Here is a 26,188-nt window from a genome sequence, read left to right on the forward strand (position 1 = left end):
AAATTGTTCCTTTTTTACTTGTTGCTCTACTCTCCGAGAATACAGAGAGAATCCAGTGAGGGCTGGATGCAGAGAGAAATCCAGATGGCGGACTTCACACCGTTATCTGACCGCGGAGCTTCCTCTAACAGGGTCGGGCTGTCCAGAGCTGGCTCCTTGTTTCATCAGGACGAATCATCCCCCAGGAAGGGCCTCAGTCCTCATGCAGATTGGCTTCCCAGGGTGCCCACTCCATCAGCATAGACATGGCCAGAGTTTGTGAATTCCTGAGACTCATCTAGAAGCCCCGCTCCGGATAAACGAAATGGTGAACAATCCTGACAATCTAACAGATTAATCATTGTAACAGAATGACCCAGGAGTCTGAATTTAGTTTTTTAGCAAGAAGCTGACAGCTGCTTCTCTGCAGAGCAAGGTTAACAGCTCAAATGGCTCCAGGAGGGGGTGATATTCAAAATATGGAATATTTAACAACTGGCACTACCTGGGCACCCATGGGTTCAGAACAGACCCCGTCAGCATCTATCAGCCCTGCCCGCATGGCCCAGCAGGTGAAAGGAAGGAGCCCCCCACAGGGGGCTGTGGAAGAGGAAAGCTCGTGCTCGCCGTGTAGGGGAAGCTGCTATCAGCTCCACATAACGGCAGATGTGGGAATATAAGCCATCTGTTTTCACATACACAGATTTTTCCCAGAGAGGCTACAATCGATTTCTTTATGAAATTTAAATATTGACAACTTGTTTGAAATTTTACAAGAAAAAAACCTCTTTACAGGCGAAACCAAATAAAGAAATGAATGTGTATGAGCTCTGTGTGTCAGTTCTTCGCTGCTGCTCCAAAGGCAGAGCCAAGCAGCACCTTGAAGCACACTGTCGTTATTTTCTATGTAGGGTAACGTAAGGAGCCTCTTCATATGCGGCCAAACTCCTAGGCTTTCACACTTTGAGGGGATGAAACTATTGGTCCCTTTTTTTTTTTTTTAATTTTAATTTGTTTATTTTTTTGGCTGCGTTGGGTCTTCATTGCTGTGTGCGGGCTTTCTCCAGTTGCAGAGAGCAGGGGCTACTCCTCCCTGCGGTGTGGGGGCTTCTCCTTGCGGTGGCCTCTCCTATTGCTGAGCACAGGCTCCAGGCACACAGGCTTCAGTAGTTGTGGCTCACAGACCCAGCTGTTCCGCGGCACGTGGTTTCTTCCCGGACCAGGGCTTGAACCTGTGTCCCCTGCATCGGCAGGCGGATTGTTAACCAGTGCGCCACCAGGGAAGCCCCTGGTCCCTTTTTTTTTTTTTAAGTAATTAAAAAATAAATTTGGGCTTCCCTGGTGGCGCAGTGGTTGAGAGTCTGCCTGCCAATGCAGGGGACACGGGTTCGAGCCCTGGTCTGGGAAGATCCCACATGCCGCGGAGCAACTGGGCCCGTGAGCCACAATTACTGAGCCTGCGCGTCTGGAGCCTGTGCTCCGCAACAAGAGAGGCCGCGACAGTGAGAGGCCTGCGCACCGCGATGAAGAGTGGTCCCCGCTTGCCGCCAATAGAGAAAGCCCTCGCACAGAAAAAAAAAAAAAAAAAAAAAGAAAAAAGAAAAAAAATAAAAAAAAAAATAAATTTTATTCCAAGCAGAGTTGTACAACAAAGGAAGTAATAAGTGATAAGATGCACGACATAATAAATAGAAAAATTGTGAATCACCTTTAAATTTCACAGTAATAAAACAAAGATATTGATATAACCAAAAGGTATAATTTAACTGAATTGCCAGGCTAGGGAGACTGGAAGTGTGTATGAGCGTGTGTATGTATGTGGAAGGAGAGAGGAAGGAGAGAGTTAAAAAGTTAAATCCGAGGCAGATGTCGTTGGCCTTGTTCTTCCCTTTTCTGTTTTTCTTTTTGCAGATGCCGCCCTGCTCTCATCAGCCTCTGGCCCGCCATCTCCTTGAGTCCTAACACCATGCCTTCAATTGAGTTGCAGAGTTCTGATGGAGAGATATTTGAAGTTGATGTTGAAACTGCGAAACAATCTGTGACTATTAAGACCATGTTGGAATATCTGGGAGTGGGTGATGAAGGAGATGTTGATCCGTCCCCTTGCCAAACGTTAACGCAACAATATGAAAAGAGGTCGTTCAGGGGTGCACCCACCCCAAGGATGATCCTCGTCCTCCAGAGGATGATGAGAACAAAGGAAAGCGGACAGATGACATCCCTGCTTGGGATCAAGAATTCCTGAAAGTTGACCAAGGAGCACTTTTTGAGCTTCTACTGGCAGCAAACTACTTAGACATCAAAGGTTTGCTTGATGTGACCTGCAAGACTGTTGCCAATATGATCAAGGGGAAAACTCCTGAGGAGATCAGAAAGACAGTCGATATCAAAAATGATTTTATTGAAGAAGAGGAAGCCCAGGTATGCAAAGAGAACCAGTGGTGTGAGGAGAAGTGAAACTTTGTGTCTGATGCTGTTAACACTGTAAGGACTGTTTCAAATACTAGTCGCACTGCTTTGTTTATAATTGTTAATATTAGAAAAACGGTCCACAAATGCAGCAGCAAATCAGTTGTATTAGCAGAATGTTGTCCTCATTGCATGTGTAGTTTCAGTACAGATTCCAAACTTATGGCTCAGTTTCTTCTAGTATGATCAAAAGTTCTTTCTTCTTTGCTCTGAATACAATTGAACTGTGGGTTCTCTATAGAAAGTGGCATTTTGGGCTTTCCCTCTCTTTGTAAAGCAATTTCTGCCTAGTTTATTGCCCAGTTAACTTTACTTTAGTGACTTTTAAAAGTTGGCATTGTAAATAAAACAACTTGCAAAAAAAAAAAGTTAAATCCTCATCTTCTCTCTCTCTTTTTTTTTTTAATTGGTCCTTTAAGTTAGCAAAGCTGTTCCCTCCCCCTTGCTGTGAAGACCTCTAGAATAAGAAAAGTCAAATTAGCATCAAGTTCCAGGACCTTCCTGGGTAAAAATATTAAGGACATCTGCTTCCCCCAAATCAAACGTTTTAGAAAACCACTGGGGGGACTGAGATGAGATGCCAAATAAGTCCTCCAAAGAGAGCTTCAAAAAGGTGGGAGAGGGCTTCCATGGTGGTGCAGTGGTTGAGAATCTGCCTGCCAATGCAGGGGACACGGGTTCGAGCCCTGGTCTGGGAAGATCCCACATGCTGCGGAGCAACTAGGCCCGTGAGCCACAATTACTGAGCCTGTGCGTCTGGAGCCTGTGCTCCGCAACAAGAGAGGCCACGATAGTGAGAGGCCCGCACACCGCGATGAAGAGTGGCCCCCGCTTGCCACAGCTGGAGAAAGCCCTCGCACAGAAACAAAGACCCAACACAGCCATAAATAAATAAATAAACAAATACTTTAAGAAAAAAAAAGGTGGGAGAAGTCTGGGCTGCACTCCACACTCTACCAAGAGCTGGCTACCCTCCCATGGTGTTTGTGCTTTGGGGATGGGTAACTGATCATGTGATGGGAACTCTAGAAATAGGAACATGACAGCCTGGGCAGGGCCTGGACCAGCAAGGACAATATACACTAGTGGACAAGCTATGTCCATTGAACTGTGAGCCTTCACTTTCAACTGTGACACCTTCCACACCGGCCACCAAAAGCAATAGCCATTGTGGGCTCATCACATTCTCCCCCTTCTCTCCCAGCCTGCTGTTTAGAGGTACAGTCTTTCAGATTGAGTAAACCCATGAGCTGGACCAGCTTTGTGGGCCTGTGACACTTGCACTCACGGAGGACCCCATATGCTCAGCTTACCTGGTTCAATGCTCATCTTGAACTGCTTAACTTTTGAACATGAGGTCTTGCATTTTTATTCTGCGTGAGCCTACAAATTTTGTAACTGGTCCTGCCCCTGAGATTCTTGAATAATTTCAGAGGAACACTTTTGAAAAGGCGGCCTCAAGAAAGTGATACAGTCACATTACTCATGGTAGCTATGATCTATAAAGTTGCCACAAACACTGACTTAATGAGTATTGAACGATGCTCCTAGGAGAAATACAGGGTTAGGTTCCTGCAAGCTTCTGATCACAACATTTTCATCAACCGATCAATGTGTTACGTGCGTTTCTGCTTAAGGACACGTTAGTTAGAATATGCCGTTGATTCATTAGCATTGAACTTCTGCCAAAAGCACTATAACTCATGCCTGAATGAAGCTTATCTAACACATGCTTCCTCATAAGGCACCTCACAGCCTTCTTGCACTTAGGAAGACTAGACAACACTTTAGCACTAAGCAAGGGTGTTGTTTAAACAGTGAAATCACCCACCAACAATAACAAAGGCAAAAATGCAAAAACTTGTCTCTGAATGATCCACAAGAAGCACACTTGTTTACAGTGTGAGAGCTGCAACAAGGAGACACAGCACCACCTTGTTCCACCTCATTTTGGTGGACCCCAGACCCTCATTTTTCACCACTCTGTGCATACTCACAAATGACCGAAAGTGCTGTATTCATTTGGGGGTTACCAGTAAATTTTAGCATGTAGGTAAATTTGCAAGCACCCAATCCATGAATAATGTGGAGGGACTGCACTATGCTTTTTTTTTCAGTTTGCTGTATGAGAACCCAGCCAATTCGTGGGAAAATAAGACCATGTTAGGATACCAAACTGACAACATACGTCAAAGCACTCAGACTATTAATAACAATTATAACAATACTGCATATACAGTTGACCCTTGAACAGCGTGAGGGTTAGGGGCTCAAACCCTCCACCAGTTGAAAATCCACATATAATTTAGGGTGGGTCCTCCATGTCTGCGAATTCAACCAACCCCAGATCATATAGTACTGTAGTATATTTACCATTGAAAAAAATCCACATGTCAGTGGACCCATAGAGTTCAAACCCATGTCGTTCAACAGTCAACTGTACTTATACAACACATACAATGTCGCTTGAACTGCTCTAAGCACTTCACATATAGTAACTCATTTAGGCAGCACAACAGCCCGAAGAGGCGGTACAAGGTCTGTAATTTACTCTAAAATGCTCCCACATAAGTATGTTCTAGCTAGTCGAAGCTCTAACACGAAAGGCCAATGCATTGCTCTAATAAAAAAAGCCTGTACTTCAGAATGATTAACTGATGTCATATCAGAAGGACCACACTCCAGAGGCAGCTACTACAAAGTTTCTGTTATCTGTATTTCCATCAGCATTCAAGGTTGGGTTAATTAGCGTGATGAATGTCAGAAACAGACTCTTACTGGTGAAATTAATGGCTTGCTAAACAGCATAATAAATGTTCAAGGAAGACTCTTGACAGGCAACATTAAGGTACTCTGGCTAACATATTTTTAGGATATCTCCACCCTTCAACAAGGTATAAGAATCTACCAAGATCTGTGACCTACATCCTTGGGAACGGTACCCAAATCTCAATCCCTAAATGGTCCTCTATTTGTCCACTGTTATGGGATTTGCCCGATGCTACCTGTCAGAGCACCTCAAGTCAACCTTGCATGAAAGGTGCCGGCCAGAACAGCTAAAAATGACAGAGCACGTCTCACACTCACAAAAAAAGAGGATATGCATGTTTTCTGTTCACTTGTTACTGTTTGACTAACAAATGCCTGTGTATGTGGCGAAATTTTGTCTGCGTTCATTTTGTTATACAGTAAACCCTGATAAAGATATTATGGGAGAGTAGCTAGCCCTCACCCCCTCCAGTTTCTTCAGTGGGTCTCATTCTTTGTAGATGAGGATGCTGTGTCCCCAGGTTTACTAAAAGTTAGAGCCAGGACCTGCTCCGAGGCAGAGCTGGGCAGAATCTGTACTCGTAATCATTACACTGTACAGCCACTCCACCTAAAAGCAATAGGTAACCTAAATCCATTGCTGCTTAGGTTAATTTGGCATAAACATGTAAGATACAGAGCCCCAATAGTAGGTACATTTGCAGAAAAGGGAGAAAAAGGAGTCTTAGAGAAGAAAGACAAAGGCACCTACATGTAGAATCACAAAAACACTGCCATTAAAAGGACAGTTGGGAGGAGTGTATACTATTGACAATCTGAATACAAGTGCCTCCCAGGAGTGAGGGAATTTTCTAAGATGCTAAACTCTTCGTAGTAGCATTATTGGAAAAGTCAGCATATACTCAAACTGTTTAAAAAATGTTTTATTATATAAAAAGTAGTTGGTGTCTGTACAATCAAACAGGTTTGCTCTCATATAAGTAACCAGCAGGGCATTTAAGAGTTATACAGGTTTAAAGCAATTCATTACTCTGTAGAATGAATCCATACATGTGGAGTATCCTGCATCTCTGGTTTCCACCTGCTACATTCCATTAGAGGCCCCTGATCATTATGAGGCCCCCACCAATTCCCGAAATGTTTCCTGGAGACATCAATGCACTGGAATACAAGACAGGCAATATTGCAAGTGCAGGAGGATAAAAAGGGACTTCACTGTGAAGAAATGAATGCAGAACAGTTAGCCATCCTGGTAAAGCTTGGCTACAAAATGTACAAGAAGACAGTAGGGTACAGTGAAATTTCCTCCCAAAATAAAGACGATTAGCATATATAGAAGTGGAGACGTCGGTGAAGGAGAGAAACAGACGAGGTTGAACAGCCTGGGCTCTGGGGGGCTTCCTCTGCAGGGGATGAGACGTGGGCTCTACATGGTGCCATAGATGGAGCACAGATGGTGGGGTGGCTTACGAACGCTGGAGAACCTCTCCCTCCATACTTCCCACAGAGTGTGTACACAATGAAGGGTCAAGGATGGGCTCCAGCTATGGCCTTTCCTCACCAACATGGGAGTCGTCACCTGGGTTGGTGCACCAGCCCTGACCCCCCAGGTGTCCCATTCCCACTCTGAGAAGCTGGGAGAAATCACCACTAACCAAGAGGAATCTATGCCATGGCTCAGCAAGGGTCTCCCCATGAGAAGACAGTGCCTGGAAGAGCTTTAGTCAACAAGAAGCTCCATTCCTTCCTAAGAAAACTGGAGGTAAATGATGTTTCTTGAATTGAAGACGTGAACATTTAACGCAATCCACTTTAACAAACCTAGAAGTTCAGGCACTTTGGAAAGGAATATTTTTAGCACTGTAGGCCGTGCTGAGGCAATACAGTTGACAGAAACACTACCCAGAATCTTATATCAGCTTAAAGCCGACAAAATGACCAGACTAATGAGACCAACCAGGGTTTTGTCCAGAAAACCATGAGTGAGGAAAATGATCCTCTTTGTAGTTACAAATGGTGATGATGAAATCCCACATCCCACTGGCCATTTGGAAAAACCTCTAATAACAAGGTAAAGGTGATTTTCTCACCCTTTGGAAAGGATAAAATTTTCTATTTCCTGTGATGATTTGGGGGGTCTAATTTACAGGGCAGATGAGACTTAGCTCTCCTACTGTTTTAAGCTCCTCAGGCACACTCAAAACACTTGTCTGGTACTGGTTACACATAATTCATTCTCTGGAGCATAAATAACCTAAAGAAATGAAGACATGAAGTTTGAAATAAAGGTTAATTGAAGAGAGGGAAAAAACAACTTGGACATGTTGAAGTAAAAGAGAAAACCGGCTGAGGCACTTTCTACCATACTGAATAAAAAAGCTGATCATTCCTTCAGGAAGTATTTACTGAGGACCCATTATGTGCTAGTGTGATCGTTTTAAGGCGTGGTCACAATTTTTTTTTTTTTTTTTTGATACTCGTCTTAGTCCATTCAGGCTGTGATAACAAAATACCACAGACTGGGTAGCTTATAAGCAACTGAAACTTATTTCTCACTGTTCTGTTGGCTGGAAAGTCCAACATCAAAACACCAGCATGGCCACCTTATGGTGAGAACCTTCTTCCCAGTTCATAGCTGAAGTCTTCTCACTCTTCCCTTACATGGTGAAAGGGGCAAGGGATCCCTGAGGGGGTCTCTTTTACAAGAGCACTAATTCTATTCCTGAGGGCGCCTCTCTTATGACCTACTCACTTCCCAAATGCCCCATGCCCTAATCCCATAATCTTCAGGGGTCAGAATTTCACATATGAATTTGGGGAGGCACAAATGTTCAGACCACAGTCACACCCCTCCCTCCAAAAGGTAGAACCTAATTCTCTTTCTTTTGAATGTGGGCCCGACTTAGTGAATCACTTCTAACCAACAGAATGTGGCAGATGTGACCGTGTGTGACTTCTGAGGCTAAGTCATAAAAGACACTATCACTCCCATCTCACTCGCCGTTGGATGACACTAAGTCCCCTACATACGAACCTTCAATTTGTGAACTTGCAAAGATGCGAACTTGCATTCTGTCAACGTGAGGCGTGAGTGAAATTGCAGCTTACCCTCCGTCTCCTATTGCTGACGATCCTTCAGCTCTACCATTTCCCACCTCCTCTCCCTCCTCCAGTCAGTAACTCTTCTTACCTATTCACTCAATGCCAGCCCTGTATGCCAGATGTTGTACTGTACTACTGTACTTTTCAAGGTATTGTACTATAAGATTAAAAATATTTTCTTTATTTTTTGTGTTTGATTTGTATATATTATTTGTGTGAAAAGTATTATAAACCTATTACACTTCAGTACTATATAGCTGATTTTGTTAGTTGGGTACCTAAACTAACTTGGTTGGACTTCCGAACAAATTGGACTTAAAAACACCCTCTCGGAACGGAACTCGTTCGTGCGTAGGGGACTTACTGTATTGCTCTGAGGGAAGCCAGCTGCCATGGTGTGAGGACATTCAAACGGCCTGTGGAGAGGCCCCTGTGGGCAAGAACTGAGGCCTCTCAACAACAGGCACCAACTTGCCAGCCACGTGAGAGAGCAACCTTGAACTTGGATCCTTCAGGCCCTGCCCAGCTTTCGGAGGACTGGCGCCCCAACTGACATCTTGACTGCAACCTCACAAGTGACACGGAGCCAGAAGCACCCACAGGAACCATGAGGAGAATAATGTTTACGATTGCTCTAAACGACTAGTTTTGGGGTTATTTGTTATGTGGCAATAAATAACTAATACAGCTTGTTACTTCACAAAATTCTGGCAACATCGGAGTGAAAACAACACAGTCTCTACCAAAACAAATCTCCAGTGTTCACTGTGAAGATTCAACTATGGAAAACCAACAGTAACACCACCATGTGATAAGAGCTGTAACAGGGGTATCCATCAATATGAGCATGGTTATGCTGTAGTAACAAGCAACCTAAACATTTCAGTGGCTTAACAGAGCATAGCTTATTTATTTATTTTTTTTAATTTTTAAATTTTATTTATTTTTTTATACCTCAGGTTCTTATTAGTCATCAATTTTATACACATCAGTGTATACATGTCAATCCCAATTGCCCAATTCATCACACCACCACCACCACCCCCCCGTGGCTTTCCCCCCTTGGTGTCCATACGTTTGTTCTCTACATCTGTGTCTCAACTTCTGCCCTGTAAACTGGTTCATCTGTACCATTTTTCTAGGTTCCACATACATGCATTAATATATGATATTTTTCTCTTTCTGACACTTCACTCTGTATGACAGTCTCTAGATCCATCCACATCTCTACAAATGACCCAATTTCGTTCTTTTTATGGCTGAGTAATATTCCATTGTATATATGTACCCCATCTTCTTTATCCATTTGTCTGTCAATGGGCATTTAGGTTGCTTCCATGACCTGGCTATTGTAAACAGTGCTGCAATAAACATTGGGGTGCATGTGTCTCTTTGAATTATGGTTTTCTCTCAGTATCTGTCCAGTAGTGGGATTGCTGGATCATATGGTAATTCTATTTTTAGTCTTTTAAGGAACCTCCATACTGTTCTCCATAGTGGCTGTATCAATTTACATTTCCACCAACAGTGCAAGAGGGTTCTCTTTTCTCCACACCCTCTCCAGCATTTGTTGTTTGTAGATTTTCTGATGATGCCCATTCTAACTGGTGTGAGGTGATACCTCACTGTAGTTTTGATTTGCATTTCTCTAATAATTAGTGATGTTGAGCAGCTTTTCATGTGCTTCTTGGCCATCTGTATGTCTTCTTGGGAGAAACGTCTATTTATTAGGTTTTCTGCCCATTTTTAGATTGGGTTGTTTGTTTTTTTAATATTGAGCTGCATGAACTGTTTATGTATTTTGGAGATTAATCCTTTGCCCATTGATTCGTTTACAAATATTTTCTCCCATTGCAAGGGTTGTCTTTTCGTCTTGTTTATGGTTTCCTTTGCTGTGCAAAAGCTTTTAAGTTTCATTAGGTCTCATTTGTTAATTTTTGTTTTTATTTCCATTACTCTAGGAGGTGGATCAAAAAAGACCTTGCTGTGATTTATGTCAAAGAGTGTTCTTCCTATGTTTTCCTCTAAGAATTTTAGAGTGTCCGGTCTCTAATCCACTTTGAGTTTATTTTTGTGTATGGTGTTAGGGAGTGTTCTAATTTCATTCTTTTACATGTAGCTGTCCAGTTTTCCCAGCACCACTTATTGAACAGACTGTCTTTTCTCCACTGTATACCCTTGCCTCCTTTGTCACAGATTAGTTGACCATAGGTGCATGGGTTTATCTCTGGGCTTTCTAACTTGTTCCATTGATCTATGTTTCTGTTTTTGTGCCAGTACCATATTGTCTTGATTACTGTAGCTTTGTAGTATACTCTGAAGTCAGGGAGTCTGATTCCTCCAGCTCCGTTTTTTCCCCTCAATACTGCTTTGGCTATTCGGGGCCTTTTGTGTCTCCATACAAATTTTAAGATTTTTTGTTCTAGTTCTGTAAATAATGCCATTGGTAATTTGATAGGGATTGCATTGAATCTGTAGATTGCTTTGGGTAGTATAGTCATTTTCACAATGTTGATTCTTCCAATCCAAGAACATGGTATATCTCTCCATCTGTTGGTATCATCTTTAATTTCTTTCATCAGTGTCTTATAGTTTTCTGCATATAGGTCTTTTGTCTCCTTAGGTAGGTTTATTCCTTGGTATTTTATTCTTTTTGTTGCAATGGTAAATGGGAGTGTTTCCATAATTTCTCTTTCAGATTTTTCAACATTAGTGTATAGGAATGCAAGAGATTTCTGTGCATTAATTTTGTATCCTGCAACATTACCAAATTCATTGATTAGCTCTAGTAGTTTTGTGATGGCATCTTTAGGATTCTCTATGTATAGTATCATGTCATCTGCAAACAGTGAGAGTTTTACTTCTTCTTTTCCAATTTGTATTCCTTTTAATTCTTTTCTTCTCTGATTGCCGTGGCTAGGACTTCCAAAACTATGTTGAATAATAGTGGTGAGAGTGGACATCCTTGTCCTGTTCCTGAACTTAGAGGAAATGCTTTCAGTTTTTCTCCATTGAGAATGATGTTTGCTGTGGGTTTGTGGTATATGACCTTTATTATGTTGAGGTAGGTTCCCTCTATGCCCACTTTCTGGACAGTTTTTATCAAAAATGGGTGTTGAATTTTGTCAAAAGCTTTTTCTGCATCTATTGAGATGATCATACGGTTGCTATTCTTCCATTTGTTAATATGGTGTATCACACTGATTGATTTGCGTATATTGAAGAATCCTTGCATCCCTGGGATAAATCCAACTTGATCATGGTGTATGATCCTTTTAAGGTGTTGTTGGATTCTGTTTGCTAGTATTTTGTTGAGGATTTTTGCATCTATATTCATCAGTAATATTGGTCTGTAATTTTCTTTTTTGGTGGTATCATTGTCTGGTTTTGGTATCAGGGTGATGCTGGCCTCATAGAATGAGTTTGGGAGTGTTCCATCCTCTGCAATTTTTTGGAAGAGTTTGAGAAGGATGGGTGTTAGCTCTTCTCTAAATGTTTGATAGAATTCACCTATGAAGCCATCTGGCCCTGGACTTTTGTTTGTTGGAAGATTTTTAATCACAGTTTCAATTTCATTACTTGTGATTGGTTTGTTCATATTTTCTATTTCTTCCTGGTTCAGTCTTGGAAGGTTATACCTTTCTAAGAATTTGTCCATTTCTTCCAGGTTGTCCATTTTATTGGCATAGAGTTGCTTGTAGTTGTCTCTTAGGATGCTTTGTATTTCTGGGGTGTCTGTTGTAACTTCTCCTTTTTCATTTCTAATTTTATTGATTTGAGTCCTCTCCCTCTTTTTCTTGATGAGTCTGGCTAATGGTTTATCAATTTTGTTTATCTTCTCAAAGAATGAGCTTTTAGTTTTATTGATCTTTGTTATCGTTTTCTTTGTTTCTATTTCACTTATTTCTGCTCTGATCTTTATGATTTCTTTCCTTCTGCTAATTTTGGGTTTTGATTGTTCTTCTTTCTCTAGTTCCTTTAGGTGTAAGGTTAAATTGTTTATTTGAGATTTTTCTTGTTTCTTGAGGTAGGCTTGTATAGCTATAAACTTCCCTCTTAGAACTGTTTTGCTGCATCCCATAGGTTTTGGATCATCGTGTTTTCATTGTCATTTGTCTCTAGGTATTTTTTGATTCCCTCTTTGATTTCTTCAGTGATCTCTTGGTTATTTAGTAACGTATTGTTTAGCTTCCATGTGTTTGTGTTTTTTACGTTTTTTTCCCTGTAATTGACTTCTAATCTCATAGCATTGTGGTCAGAAAAGATGCTTGATATGATTTCAATTTTCTTAAATTTACTGAGGCTTGATTTGTGACCCAAGATGTGATCTATCCTGGAGAATGTTCCGTGCACACTTGAGAAGAAAGTGTAATGTGCTGTTTTTGGATGGAATGTCCTATAAATATCAATTAAATCTATCTGGTCGACTGTGTCCTTTAAAGCTTGTGTTTCCTTATTAATTTTCTGTCTGGATGATCTGTCCATTGGTGTAAGTAAGGTGTTAAAGTCCCCCACTATTATTGTGTTACTGTCAATTTCCTCTTTTATAGCTCTTAGCAGTCGCCTTATGTATTGAGGTGCTCCTATGTTGGGTGCATATAGATTTATAATTGTTATATCTTCTTCTTGGATTGATCCCTTGATCATTACATAGTGTCCTTCCTTGTCTCTTGTAACATTCTTTATTTTAAAGTCTATTTTATCTGATGTGAGTATTGCTACTCCAGCTTTCTTTTGGTTTCCATTTGCATGGAATATCTTTTCCCATCCCCTCACTTTCAGTCTGTATATGTCCCTAGGTCTGAAGTGGGTCTCTTGTAGACAGCATATATATGGGTCCTGTTTTTGTATCCATTCAGCAAGCCTGTGTCTTTTGGTTGGAGCATTTAATCCATTCGCGTTGAAGGTAATTATCGATATGTATGTTCCTATTACCATTTTCTTAATTGTTTTGGGTTTGTTTTTGTAGGTCCTTTTCTTCTCTTGTGTTTCCCACTTAGAGAAGTTCCTTTAGCATTTGTTGTAGAGCTGGTTTGATGGTGCTGAATTCTCTTAACTTTTGCTTGTCTGTAAAGCTTTTGATTTCTCCATCGAATCTGAATGACATCCTTGCCAGGTAGAGCAATCTTGGTTGTAGGTTCTTCCCTTTCATCACTTTAAATATATCATGCCACTCCCTTCTGGCTTGTAGAGTTTCTGCTGAGAAATCAGCTGTTAACCTTATGGGAGTTCCCTTGTATGTTATTTGTCGTTTTTCCCTTGCTGCTTTCAATAATTTTTCTTTGTCTTTAATTTTTGCCAATTTGATCACTGTGTGTCTCGGCATGTTTCTCCTTGCGTTTATCCTGTATGGGACTCGCTGCGTTTCCTGGACTTGGGTGGCTATTTCCTTTCCCATGTTAGGGAAGTTTTCGACTATAATCTCTTCAAATATTTTCTCGGGTCCTCTCTCTCTCTCTTCTCCTTCTGGGACGCCTATAATGCAAATGTTGTTGTGTTTAATATTGTCCCAGAGGTCTCTTAGGCAGTCTTCATTTCTTTTCATTCTTTTTTCTTTATTCTGTTCCGCAGCAGTGAATTCCACCATTCTGTCTTCCAGGTCACTTATCTGTTCTTCTGCCTCAGTTATTCTGCTATTGATTCCTTCTAGTGTAGTTTTCATTTTAGTTATTGTATTGTTCATTCTTGTTTGCTTGTTCTTTATTTCTTCTAGGTCTTTGTTATACATTTCTTGCATCTTCTCGATCTTTGCCTCCATTCTTTTTCTGAGGTTCTGGATCATCTTCACTATCATTATTCTGAATTCTTTTTCTGGAAGGTTGCCTATCTCCACTTCATTTAGTTGTTTTTCTGGGGTTTTATCTTGTTCCTTCATCTGGTACATAGTCCTCTGCCTTTTCATCTTGTCTATCTTTCTGTGAATGTGGTTTTTGTTCCACAGGCTGCAGGACTGTAATTCTTCTTGCTTCTGCTGTCTGGCCTCTGGTGGATGAGGCTATCTAAGAGGCTTGTGCAAGTTTCCTGATGGGAGGGACTGGTGGTGGGTAGAGCTGCCATAGTTTATTTCTTATTCTTGACATGTTTCATGTCAATTGTGCTTGAGCTCCCTGCCATCTTAACTCTAGGACCGAGGGTCAGAGCAGCCCCCATATGGCTTACTTCGAGTTACCAGAGCAGAATGGAAGAGAAAATGGTCAACTGTGACTGCCTCTTAAAGCTTCCATTGGGAAGTTACACAGTCATTTGATTGTGCTGAAGTTTAAGGAGGGACAGGGGAATATAATCCTACCATGTTGCCAGACTAGGGGATATAAGATATTTAGACCATCCCCAGTGACTACCAGACATATGCTGGCTCCTATGAGAACACAGAGAAAAGAGCAACTGACCTCCCCTTGGAGTAGAAAGGGTCAGAGCTGGTTTTGCAGAGGAATAAATGCTAAGTATGAAGAGTTTTTTAACTAGTCAAGAACAGAACAGCATTCCAGGTAGAAAAACACATAAACAGTTCATTTGCCCAATAAATTTGCATGTGTTGGAGAATAATAGGGAGCAGAAGGAAAGGGTATGTGTGTTAGGCTGAAAACACAGTCAGGGGTTAGGTCTGATGAGGGACCACAGGCAGGGTTAAGTTTATGCTGTGATGACCAACACTATCGTTATCGAAAATTTGGTCCTTGTCCCTGATGCCAAACGAGAATAACAAGGACGAGGTTTTGAGGATAAAGGAAAGAGAACTTTATTGATCTGCCAGCAAATGAGGAGAGTAGCAGACTAGCGTCTTGAAAACTACCTTCCTGCCTTGTGGGGAGAAAGCAGGCGTATTTAAAGGAAAGTCTGGGGCTGGGGTTAAGATCAGAGGAACAAGCAAAAACAGCAAGAATGCCCACCCACATTAATCAGTAACAAAGACTGCACAGTAACAAAGGACGTAAGTTTTAGTTCCCAGCAACAGAGAGAGAGGATGGGAAAAGCAGTTTCGCTTAGAAATTATCCATCACACGGTTTTAGACTTGTGGCCCTGTTACTGTATTTCATGATGAGGACGTTTGGGGGTGGGGCAATTCTTTATGTCTGGAACTGTTCGATCCATTGCAGGATATTTAACATCCTGGGCAGCAGACACTCCATGCCTGTAGCACCCCCAATAATTACGACATTCCCAACTCCCATACCCATTCCAAACAACCCCAGATTGGAAGGAATACCACACCCTGTTGAGAACCACTGGTAAGTGAGATTTACTTACATTTTCTTCTAAGATGCAGGAAGTATAACCACGTTTTGACAAAACTCAAGAAATGCCAAGAAGAAACAAGTTATTGCTATAAACAATTGCCACAAAATATAAACTGTAAAACAGTAGCAGTTGGTTATTACGGTATAAACACATTAGGCAGTAGATAATATGCAATTTACATCATACTCCTCTAACTCTGCCCCTCAAGAAAGGATTGTTTTCTCGAAGAACACAAGTGATTGAGAGTAAAGGATGGGAGAGAACTGAATCTGCTCTAATTTATTTTTTTTAAATAGACATCACCAAGTTTGCTGCTTGAATAACATTTTCCAACACAGCCCAAAATGATTGTGACACACCACTGCTAAGTGCTATTATAGAATTTAAGTTGGGGAATGACTTTGTCTAACTTATATTTTTAACAGATCATTCTGGTAGCCTGATGTAAAGTAAGAGCGGTTTGGACTTTTGCAGAAGTCCAGCAACCAGTGCTGAGGAATAAGAAACAGAGTGAACAGGTTGGATTCAAAACACCTTTAGGGAGGAAGGATCAACAAGATTTGTTGCCCACTGACTAGAAAGAGTGAGTAAAAGGGAAGAGAGGAGGCTGAGGAGAAGCCAGAAGCCATTAAGGAAACAGATGATGAGAGAGAGCATAATATAGGCATACGGTTAAAGAAGGAAATTTACAGAAACTGACATAGTGAATCAGCCAGGCCAACAGTCTTGAGACCCTGTTCTGCAAAACTCTAGTCCTGCAAAATGTCCTACATAAAAAGCATTCTGTGGTCAATTAAGTTTGGGAAATACTGTATACTCTCCCCACATGGAGATTTACTGTATGTATTAGTAAGAAACCAATTTAAACTTTAACCCAGAGCATACTCTGAGTATTTGGTCTCAGAACCCTTTTTACTCAAAAAGCCCATTAAGATTCTGCAGGGGACTTCCCTGGTGACACAGTGGTTAAGAATCCGCCTGCCAATGCAGGGGACACAGGTTCGAGCCCTGGTCTGGGAAGATCCCACATGCTGCGGAGCAGCTAAGCCCGCCTGCCACAACTACTCAGCCTGCGCGCCTAGAGCCTGTGCTCCACAAGAGACGTCATCGCAATGAGAAGCTCGCACACCGCAACCGAGAGTAGCCCCCTCTCACCACAACTGGAGAAAGCCCGCACGCAGCAACAAAGACCCAACACAGCCAAAAAATAAATAAAATAAGTAAATAAAAATAAATAAATAAGATTCTGCAGAACCAGTGTTCCAAGGAACACACTTTGGGAAACAGTTCAAAATCCATGTAGGAGAACTCCTCCAACTTAACAACAAAATAACTCAACTCAATTAAAAAATAGGCAAAGCACTTAAATAGACAGTTCTTCAAAGAAGATATACAGATGGCCAATAAGCATATGAAAAGATGCTCAACTCATTAGTCATTAGGGAAAAAGTAAGAGCATATCAAAACCACATGTGATACCACTTCTCACAGTTCTGAAGGCTGGAAATCCAGGATCAAAGTGTCAGCAGGGTTGATTTCTTCTGAGGCCTCTCTCCTTGGCTTGTAAACTTTGCCTTCTCACTGCGTCCTCATACTATCACCCCTCAGTCTATGTTGTCTGTGCCCTAATCTCTTCTTCTTGTAAGGATACCAGTCACAGCAGATTAGGGCCCACCCTAGTGACCTAATTTTACCATAATTACCTATCTAAAGCCCTATCTCCAAAAACAGTCACATTTTGAGGTCCTGAGGGTTAAACCTTCAACACAGGAATTTGAGGGGCCCACAATTTACCCCCTAACAGAGGATAAGGTGGAGAAGCAATTAGACAAATGGACAATGCCAATTTACGAAGGAGCAAAGTTGTACTCTGATATATATACTAAAACTGCCGGTAGAAAATGAAAAGGCTTCAGTAGGATAAGAAACTAGAAAAACCAGAACTAAGATTAAAAGGCAAAAAAATACCTTGAAGAGAAATGCTCGCAAGCTTTGTTAACAACAAAGACTTCACTCTTTGATGTGAAGAGAGTCTTTTAAATCAATTTTTTAAAAAAATCCAGATGGCCCTGTAGAAACATACTAAAAGATATGAAGAGGAAAATCCAGAGGAATACAAAAGGCAATTAAATACAATCATGTGTAATCACTAGTTATCAAAGAAAAACAAATTAACACAAAATATTTCACTTATCACACTGACACGTATTAAAAACACTGATCTGGTAAGAAGTGATTGTGGGCAATGTGCAGAAAACACAAATTATCACGTAAGTTAGTTCCAACAGATAAATTAGCATTGCCCATTCAAAGTGTATAATCTATAAGCCAGCAATTCCACATCCATTGCACATGTAAATTCATTGCAGACTTGCTGATAGTAGCCCACAAATTTGAGACAACTTAAATGTCTATTGTTGTGGACTGAACGGTCTCCCCCCACAAATACATATGTCGGAGCCCTGACCCTAAAGTCACTGTATTTGGCAACAGGTCCTATAAGGAAGTAATGAAGGTTACATGAGGTTATAAGGGTAGGACCTCAGTCCTACAGGGCTGGTGTCCTTATAAGAAGAGGAAGAGATACCAGAGATCTCTTCCTCCACACAAGCCCAGAGGAAGGCCATCTGAGGACACAGCAAGAAGGCAGCTGCTCACAAGCCGGGAAGAGAGTCCTCACCAGTAACTGAATCTGCCAGCACCTTGATCTTGGAATTCCAGCCTCCAGAACTGTGAAAAAATAAACATCTGTTGTTTAAGCCACCCAGTCTGTGGTAGTTTGTTATGGCAAATGCAAAATATCAGTCAAAAGTTGGTTACATCAATTACAGCATATTCATACAACTGGAGTACCATGGACGCTTTCAGAAGAAACGCAGATTGATTCACATGTAACGCCATGGAAAGATGTTCCACCTTTATTATGTGATAAAATACAAGTTATCAATACATGTATATCATGGTCCCATTGAAAAACAGAGTGCTATATAGGCTCATGCAGATTTTTCCAATCTGGAGAGATTGTGGAAACAAGGAGGGAAAAAGGGGTAAGAAAAAAAAAGAAATACTCGCAGAAGTTTCACTTTTTTAAGTCATACACATCTGTAACTCTTACATTTTAAGAAAAAGCAAGGTTTTATAGTTAATTTGTAAATATATATATTAAAAAATAACAAATTCATGTTGACAGAATTTTCCAAACTCCAGAGGTAATTAACACCCCTTGAGTTTGCCTGTAGCATTAAGAGTTAATTCATTCCATAGCCTGGGTTTTATCTGAGTGATAATCCTGCGTGATAGAAACCTGCCCTTTTTTCCCCCCCAATATTTTATTACAAAAATTTTCATACACACGTAAAAGTTGAATTTTACAGTGAATCTCTATATGCCCACTATGTAATTCTACAATTCACATTTTACTATTCTTGTTTTATCTCATATCTATCCACTGCTCTATTCCTTCACCCATCCATCTTATTTTTTATGTAAGAAGTATACATATATTTCAAAGTAAGTTGCAGACACAAGTATACTTCCCCCTAAATATTTCCATATGTGTAGCATGCTAACTGCTTTTAAACACATAATGAAAACCCTTTCACACACCAGAAGAGACCACACACTTAACCTGAGACTATCCAAGGGAGAGGCTTAGAAAGAAATGGGGTTTGGAGGGGACTTCAAAAGGACTAATTAGATTTTGTGTGCCACCTTAGTCTAACCTTCACTGAGAAAGTGCAGAGAAGCATGCACACCTCGTAGCCAAACATCAATAGGTTTGTAATTAATCAAAACTGCAAGTTAAGAAAAAATCAGAGGGAAAGTAAGGATCTGGACAAATATACTGCTGTGAACCTTTTCCAAGAGGAGTTGGTGGCTCAGACTGGGAGGTTCTGCCCTGGTTGGCTGTAAGCCTCTAGCTTCTGGGAAGATAACACCAGCCAAGCATCCTTTCAAGTCCTTGAAGATATGGTGTGCTTCTGTTTGCCTATAAATATTTGCATGTTGGTATCATTGAAAGTTCTCAGTTTTTTTCAAGCACTGTTTTAACTACAGAAACTAACCCCAAACAGCTTAAGACTGTTATGTAACACGCAGTGTAACAACTTATCCACCCTAACCTGAGAGATTTATTTATTCATTTTCAAGGTAGACCCAGGTTTTAAATTTTCCAATTAGCAAGTAACCTAATAGAATTAAAAAGCCATGCAAATCACCTTCCCTTTGATAGACGGGCCTGCCTGCCAACCTGGTTTACGAGAAAGCAAAGCAAAGCATTTTTTTTCCTAAACCAGAGATAACACTGGCTCCTGCTTTGACGAAGGTGTCCAGCATGGTCCGTGAACATAACTGAAGAACGTAAACGCTCGGATTCTTTGCTATGACAGTGCCTTTCCACGGGTCCTCCCAGAATTAGAACTGTGAATACCTCAGCCCCCTCTCGGGAATGTGACACCTCTGGGAACCTCCCCAGAACTTTTGTTTCCTTGAGAGTAGGTGCCTTCTGTGATCATGGAAACACCTACAGTAGCGAAGCTTAAGACCGCCAGAACTTTCTGCAATGAGGCACTATTTAGTAGAATAAAAACACCAATAGAACATCTGCCACAAAGATTAGAAAATCATGAGATTTAATTATTTCACTACCTGGCCAGGATGTCCCCTCCGCCCCCATCCCCCAATGACAAACTACAGATGGTACATGTAAGTACAATCATGTGGGATTCGTGGGTGCTTGGACGGCATGCTTGCTTAAGAAAGGGGAGAATCCAAGGGGGGAAAGCAACTTACATGTCCATTTAAACGTATCTGTTCTAACTTACATTCCCATTTCTTTTTCCTACTTAAAATTCAACAATCCATTAAAAGTTAAATCCACTAAGACTTTAAATGGCCTTCATGGAGAGGAATAAATGACATTGCATTTATCTGTTGAGAACATCAATGGAAAATTAACTGGAGAAAGGAAAGACTAATTAATAAGAGCAGAAATGACTAATTTACTTCCTTTGATGTTAGAAATTATGAAAGAGTAAAATAACCACTCTATTTTATCAGGCACAATAAAACAGAGGAGACAAAGCAAGAGGAAGCAAATGAAGTATTGACCTAAAAAGACAGGGGCAAACGTTCTGCCCCACAGCCCAGACTGCTTGGGTTTTTGAACAGAACTCAGGACCCCTTATTACTGACCTTGGGGCCGCCCACTTCTGTCTCTACACCAGAGATGGAAGTCAAGTGCTCTGAGAATCTAGCTGTCCCCGTGGATCAGCCCAGCTTTGGAGGGAGGACCCATCAAACCCCAGCCTAAGAACTTTGAGCAACCCCCTAGAAGCAGCCATAGTTCCTGATCTCAAATTCCTGACAATCTAGTTGGAAAGACTAAATAAACTCACATATAAACCAAAGCAGTACACTTGGAAAACAGGAATGGAAGACAGAGAGAAGCAACAAGAAAGGAAGGTCCAGGAAGCTTTCGATCTCTAGGGAAGAGGGAGCAGGTCTCTGGAACCTTGGAATACTGAGAAATTAAACATCCATGTCAAGCTTAATCAGATCTCCAAGGAGCAGGCAACTGACATCTGGGCTGCCCAGCCAATGCCTGTGCTAACATGGAATCAGTTTAATTATATTTACACAAACATGATGGAACAATATAATCACAGCATCAGACTCTCCTAACTTCCATCCTCCCAAAGCATTATTTGAATATCACAAAATTGCTTTGTAAACAGAAAGGCACACATATAATTTCTATAAATCTTGTAACGGCGCAATTATAGCTTGACCATTCTTTTGTTGTTGTCGTTCACAGGACTTAGCAAAATGCCTGGTCCTTGGTAGGTGCCCAACTAAGAAAAGCTAAATAAATCATCAAGATGATAAAAGCAAACTCTTTATAACTGAACTTAAAAACCACACAAAGGAACTAACAATTTTATATGTATTAACTGGGTATCTTTTAGGGTTATTTGATTTTGTTGATTTCTAAAAAGAAAAGAAAAAAAAACAGCACAAGAGATGTTTTCCTGAACTGAAATCGCTTTGTACAGGAATCTGACTTAAGGCTTCTAAATCTTCACACTTAACAGAACTTCCAAGTCCGTTCCCCTCACACAGGCCTTTGAAATAACTGATAGCCCCTCCACTCCCCAGGCTGAGGAGACAAAGCAGGAGTTCCATATTCGGACGCCAATGCACAGCCAACGACACACATCCAGCTTAGGATGGACCAGGCCTGCCGTCCCCATTAAGCTTATTGCCCAGAGAGCTCAGCGAATTTGCATACAGCCATTGAGAAAGAGAACCGATACCAGAAGTGACAGCTCCACACTGAGTGCCTTGATTCATAGAGTGTTCAGTGACATAAATTTAAAGGCCAGGGCCCTCAAGCAACGTTTTAGGTTGGGCTCTTTTCCCCTTAATTACAAAATAAACGAAAGCAAGGAAGGTCTCTGCTCTCCAGAGGCCCCCTTTGAAACACTGGAGCGGGCTGTTTCCAATTCAATCCTATGCCCACCGCCCCAGATCAATAGACCCTTTGGTTCACGATGTCATCGTCTGCCTTCCTCCACCGCAGGTGCAGGTGGGTGGCGACAGAGCCCAGCTTCCCTCCCAGAGGTTCCTTCATCTAGAAAAGGAATAAAACCAGAGGAATTGAGAGGCGGTACCAGGACACTCATGTGATCAGGCAGCTGCACGTGACAGGCCTGAGAGCTATTAAATTAACACACCCTCAGCCAGGAGGGAGGGCACCCCAATCAGAGGTGGGAGACATCTGCCCGCTAACAGAGCCACTCCACGTGTGATCCACAGACGAGCAGTGTCAGCATCATGTGGCCAGTTCTGAGAAATGCAGAGTCCCGGGCCCCACCCCAGACCCACGGAGTCAGAATCCGTATTTTTACAAAATCCCCAAGGGATTCACAAGCGTACTGAAGTTTATGGGATACTGTGCTAGAAGATCGACAAAAGAAAAAAGTTTCAGCAGCAACACTCCCATAATTAGAAATGCCTGTTGGTCTGGTTTGGAAAGAGCCCTTGATTTAAATGATCAGAAAGCTAAGCTTTAACGTAGCCTCCGTTCACAGGGCTGTCACAGTAACATAGGACCAAACCTGCGTGAAGGCCATCAGTGAAATGCTGGCCCTGGTGCTGCGATTATCACCCCTGGAACATGTGAAACTTCTGATTCCATGGCCCTGCCACCAGACACCCATTCAAAGGACTTTGCTAAGACCTAGAAACCTGCCTGTTGTAACAGGCTTCCCAGATGATTCTGACGCAGATGGTCCCGAAACACACTATAATAAACACCTCAGGGCTTAACCATTACGCCGTGAACTCAAAAGAAAATGATGTTGGTGTTAGACGTTCTTGTCCCCATCAGCCGGAGGGGGAGACATCAGGACTATGGCATGAAGCTGGACAAGAAGTGAACCTTGTCTACTCCTAAATACATCTCTCTCCCACACACACGCACCCCTCCACATCTATGCATGTGCTAAGCTGTAGAGCAAGGTGCTGCTGGGAACATGGGATTCCCGGGAATGATGGGGGCCGTGGGGACTGTTTATAAGGCGGCTGGTTGGTAATAAACCTGTTCCTAATGAGGACAGAAGGGGGTGTCTGAACCACAGCTGGTGCAGTTAATTGCTGGGAAAGTTTGGGGCTCTGTGGTTCACAGCTTAGGGAGTTCTGTTTAGTCTAAGACAGATGACGACACGGTATCTCTTGCAGATTCAGCCTGAAGGTGGGCAGTCAAACCTACACTAACTCTTAGTGGTCCAGGTAAGATGAGTTCTTATATACGATAGATACTGACGAAATGATTTCCGTTGAGAGTTGACAAGACTTTAGAAAGCCTCTGGCCCGTGGACCACCTACATCAGAATCACCTGGTGGGCGTGTGGGGGGGCACTAGTTAATCATGCATTAGACCCACACACCAGGACTACTGCAGAACTGCCAGAGGGAGACGCCAGGATTCGTGTTGTTTTACAAGCCCCCATGGGGTTCTGGTGATCATTGGGTTTAAGAACCACAAAGACGTCACCTTCTAGGTGAGAAAAACAAAGTGACATGCCACAGTCCCCAGCCCTGATTCCCCATTGAGCGCTCTACTAGGGGAGCTACCTAGACACCCTCCTCTGCCCCTGGGGCCGTCCTGGGAACCAGGAAAGCAGAAGCACCACTCTGAGGGGACTTTGTGCCAATTGTGGCCAGATCTTTCTCCCTATTTTTATTTGTTACAACCCCCAGTGGAATCCTTAGTGGATACTTAAAATGCAGCATCTTATACAATCCAGTGTCTCTGGCCTTACCCCAGAGCATGGCTCCAAGCTGGAAGAATCCGCCCTCGAGAAAAGAGCTGATGTTTATACCCACTCTACATCTGTTTGGGATTATACACAGTGTTTAGTATGAAAAAAAAGGAGCAATAAAATTTACACAGGCATTATCACAGTCTCTTTCTGAATTTTGCTCCGGAAAAGAATACAAACCTAGATTTTAAAACAAAAAGCAATGTTTCATATGCTACCATTTGTGTTAAAACAAAAAGGAAGATAATTGCATATACATGTTACCTGCTTTCATTTGCATAAAATTTCCCCTAAGTTACACAACAAACCAGAGGCCTGTGATGGGAGAGGGCTTTCCATTGTGCAACTTTTATACTTTTAAAGTTGTGAACCTTGGAATTGTACTGCCTACCTAAATTATTAAATTCAGTTTTACTTTCTTTTTTAATTGACGTGTAGTTGATTCACAACATTGTGTTACTTTCAGGTGTACAGCAAACTGATTCAGTTATTTTTTTTTCAGATTTTCCATTATAGGTTATTACAAGATATTGAATATAATTTCCTGTGCTATATAGTAAGTCCCTGTCGCTTATCTATTTTATGTATAGCAGTTTGTATCTATTAATCCCATACTCCTAATTTATTCCTGCCCCCTTTGGTAATCATAAGTTTGTTTTCTACATCTGTGAATCTGTTTGTTTTGTAAATAGACTCATTTGTATTATTTTTTAGATTCCACACATAAGTGATATCATATATTTGTCTTTGTCTTACTTCACTTAGTATATTCTCTAGGTCCATTCATGTTGCTGTAAATGGCAAAGTTTCCTTCTTCCTTACGGCTAATATTCCATTGTGTGTATGTATATGTATGTATGTGTGTGTGTGTGTGTGTGTGTGTGTATGTGTGTATATATATATATATATATATATATATCTCACATCTTCTTAAGCCAATCATCTGCTGATGGGCACTTGGGTGGTTTCCATGTCTTGGCTATTGTAAATAGTGTTGCTATGAACATTGGGGTGCATGTATCTTTTTGAATTAGAGTTTTCTTTTTTTCTGGATATATACCCAGGAGTGGGATTGCTGGGTCATATGGTAGCTCTATTTTTAGTCTTATAAGGAACATCCATACTTTTCTCCATAGTGACTGTACCAATTTACACTCCCGCCAACAGTGTGGGAGGGTTCCCTTTTCTCCACGCCCTCTCCAGCATTTATTGTTTGTAGACTTTTTGATAATGGTCATTCTGACTGGTGTGAGGTGATACCTCATAGTGGTTTCGATTTGCATTTCTCTAATAATTAGCGATGTTGAGCATCTTTTCACGTGCCTGTTGCCCATCTGTATGTCTTCTTTGGAAAAATGTCTATTTAGGTCTTCTTCCCATTTTTTGATTGAGTTGTTTGTTTTTTGGATACTGAGTTGTATGAGCTATTTGTATATTTTGAATATTAATCCCTTGTCAGTTGCATCATTCACAAATATCTTCTCCCATTCCATAGGTTGTCTTTTCATTTTGCTGATGGTTTCCTTTGCTGTGTAAAAGTTAAGTTTGATTAGGTCCCATTTATTTATTTTTGCTTTTGTTTCTTTTGCCTTGGGAGACTGATCTAAGAAAATATTGCTACAATTAAAGTCTGAGAATGTTTTGCCTATGTTCTCTTCTAGGAGTTTTATTATGTCATGTCTTATATTTAGGTCTTTAAACCATTTTGAGTTTATTTTTGTATATGGTGTGAGGGAGCGTTCTAATTTCACTGATTTACATGTAGCTGTCCAGCTTTCCCAACACCACTTTTTGAAGAGACTGTCCTTTCTGCATTGTATATTCTTGCCTCTTTTGTTGTAGATTAATTGACCGTAGGTGTGTGGGTTTATTTATGGGTTTTCTATTCTGTTCCATTGATCCATATGTCTGTTTATGTGCTAATACCACACTGTTCTGATTACTATAGATTTGTAGTAAAGTCTGAAATCTGAATGGGTTATGCCCCCAGATTTGTTCTTTTTCCTCAGGACTGCTTTGGCAATTCTGGGTCTTTTGTGGCTCCCTATAAATTTTAGGATTATTAGTTCTGTGAAAAATGTCATGGGTATTTTGATAGGAACCACATTAATCTTTAGATTGCTTTGGGTAGTATGGCCATTTTTTTTAATTGGGGTATAGCTGTTTTACACTGTTGTGTTAGTTTCTGCTATACGACAAAGTGAATCAGCTATATGCATACATACATCCCCTCCCCCTTGGACCTCCCTCCTCCCCCCCATCCCACCCATCTAGGTCACCACAGAGTACCAAGCTGAGCTCCCTG

General features: G+C 41.3%; 1 pseudogene across 1 annotated transcript; it reads left to right on the top strand.

Annotated features, from left to right (window-relative positions):
* The first annotated feature begins 1,855 nt into the window (after positions 1 to 1,855).
* Positions 1,856 to 6,114, top strand: LOC309607790 (S-phase kinase-associated protein 1 pseudogene; annotated as a pseudogene). The gene has a single exon. The product of its transcript is annotated as an S-phase kinase-associated protein 1 pseudogene (transcript).
* Positions 6,115 to 26,188: the final 20,074 nt, after the last annotated feature.

This window comes from Balaenoptera borealis, assembly GCF_965194805.1.
Source record: "Balaenoptera borealis genome assembly, chromosome: 12".
NCBI lineage: Eukaryota > Metazoa > Chordata > Mammalia > Artiodactyla > Balaenopteridae > Balaenoptera > Balaenoptera borealis.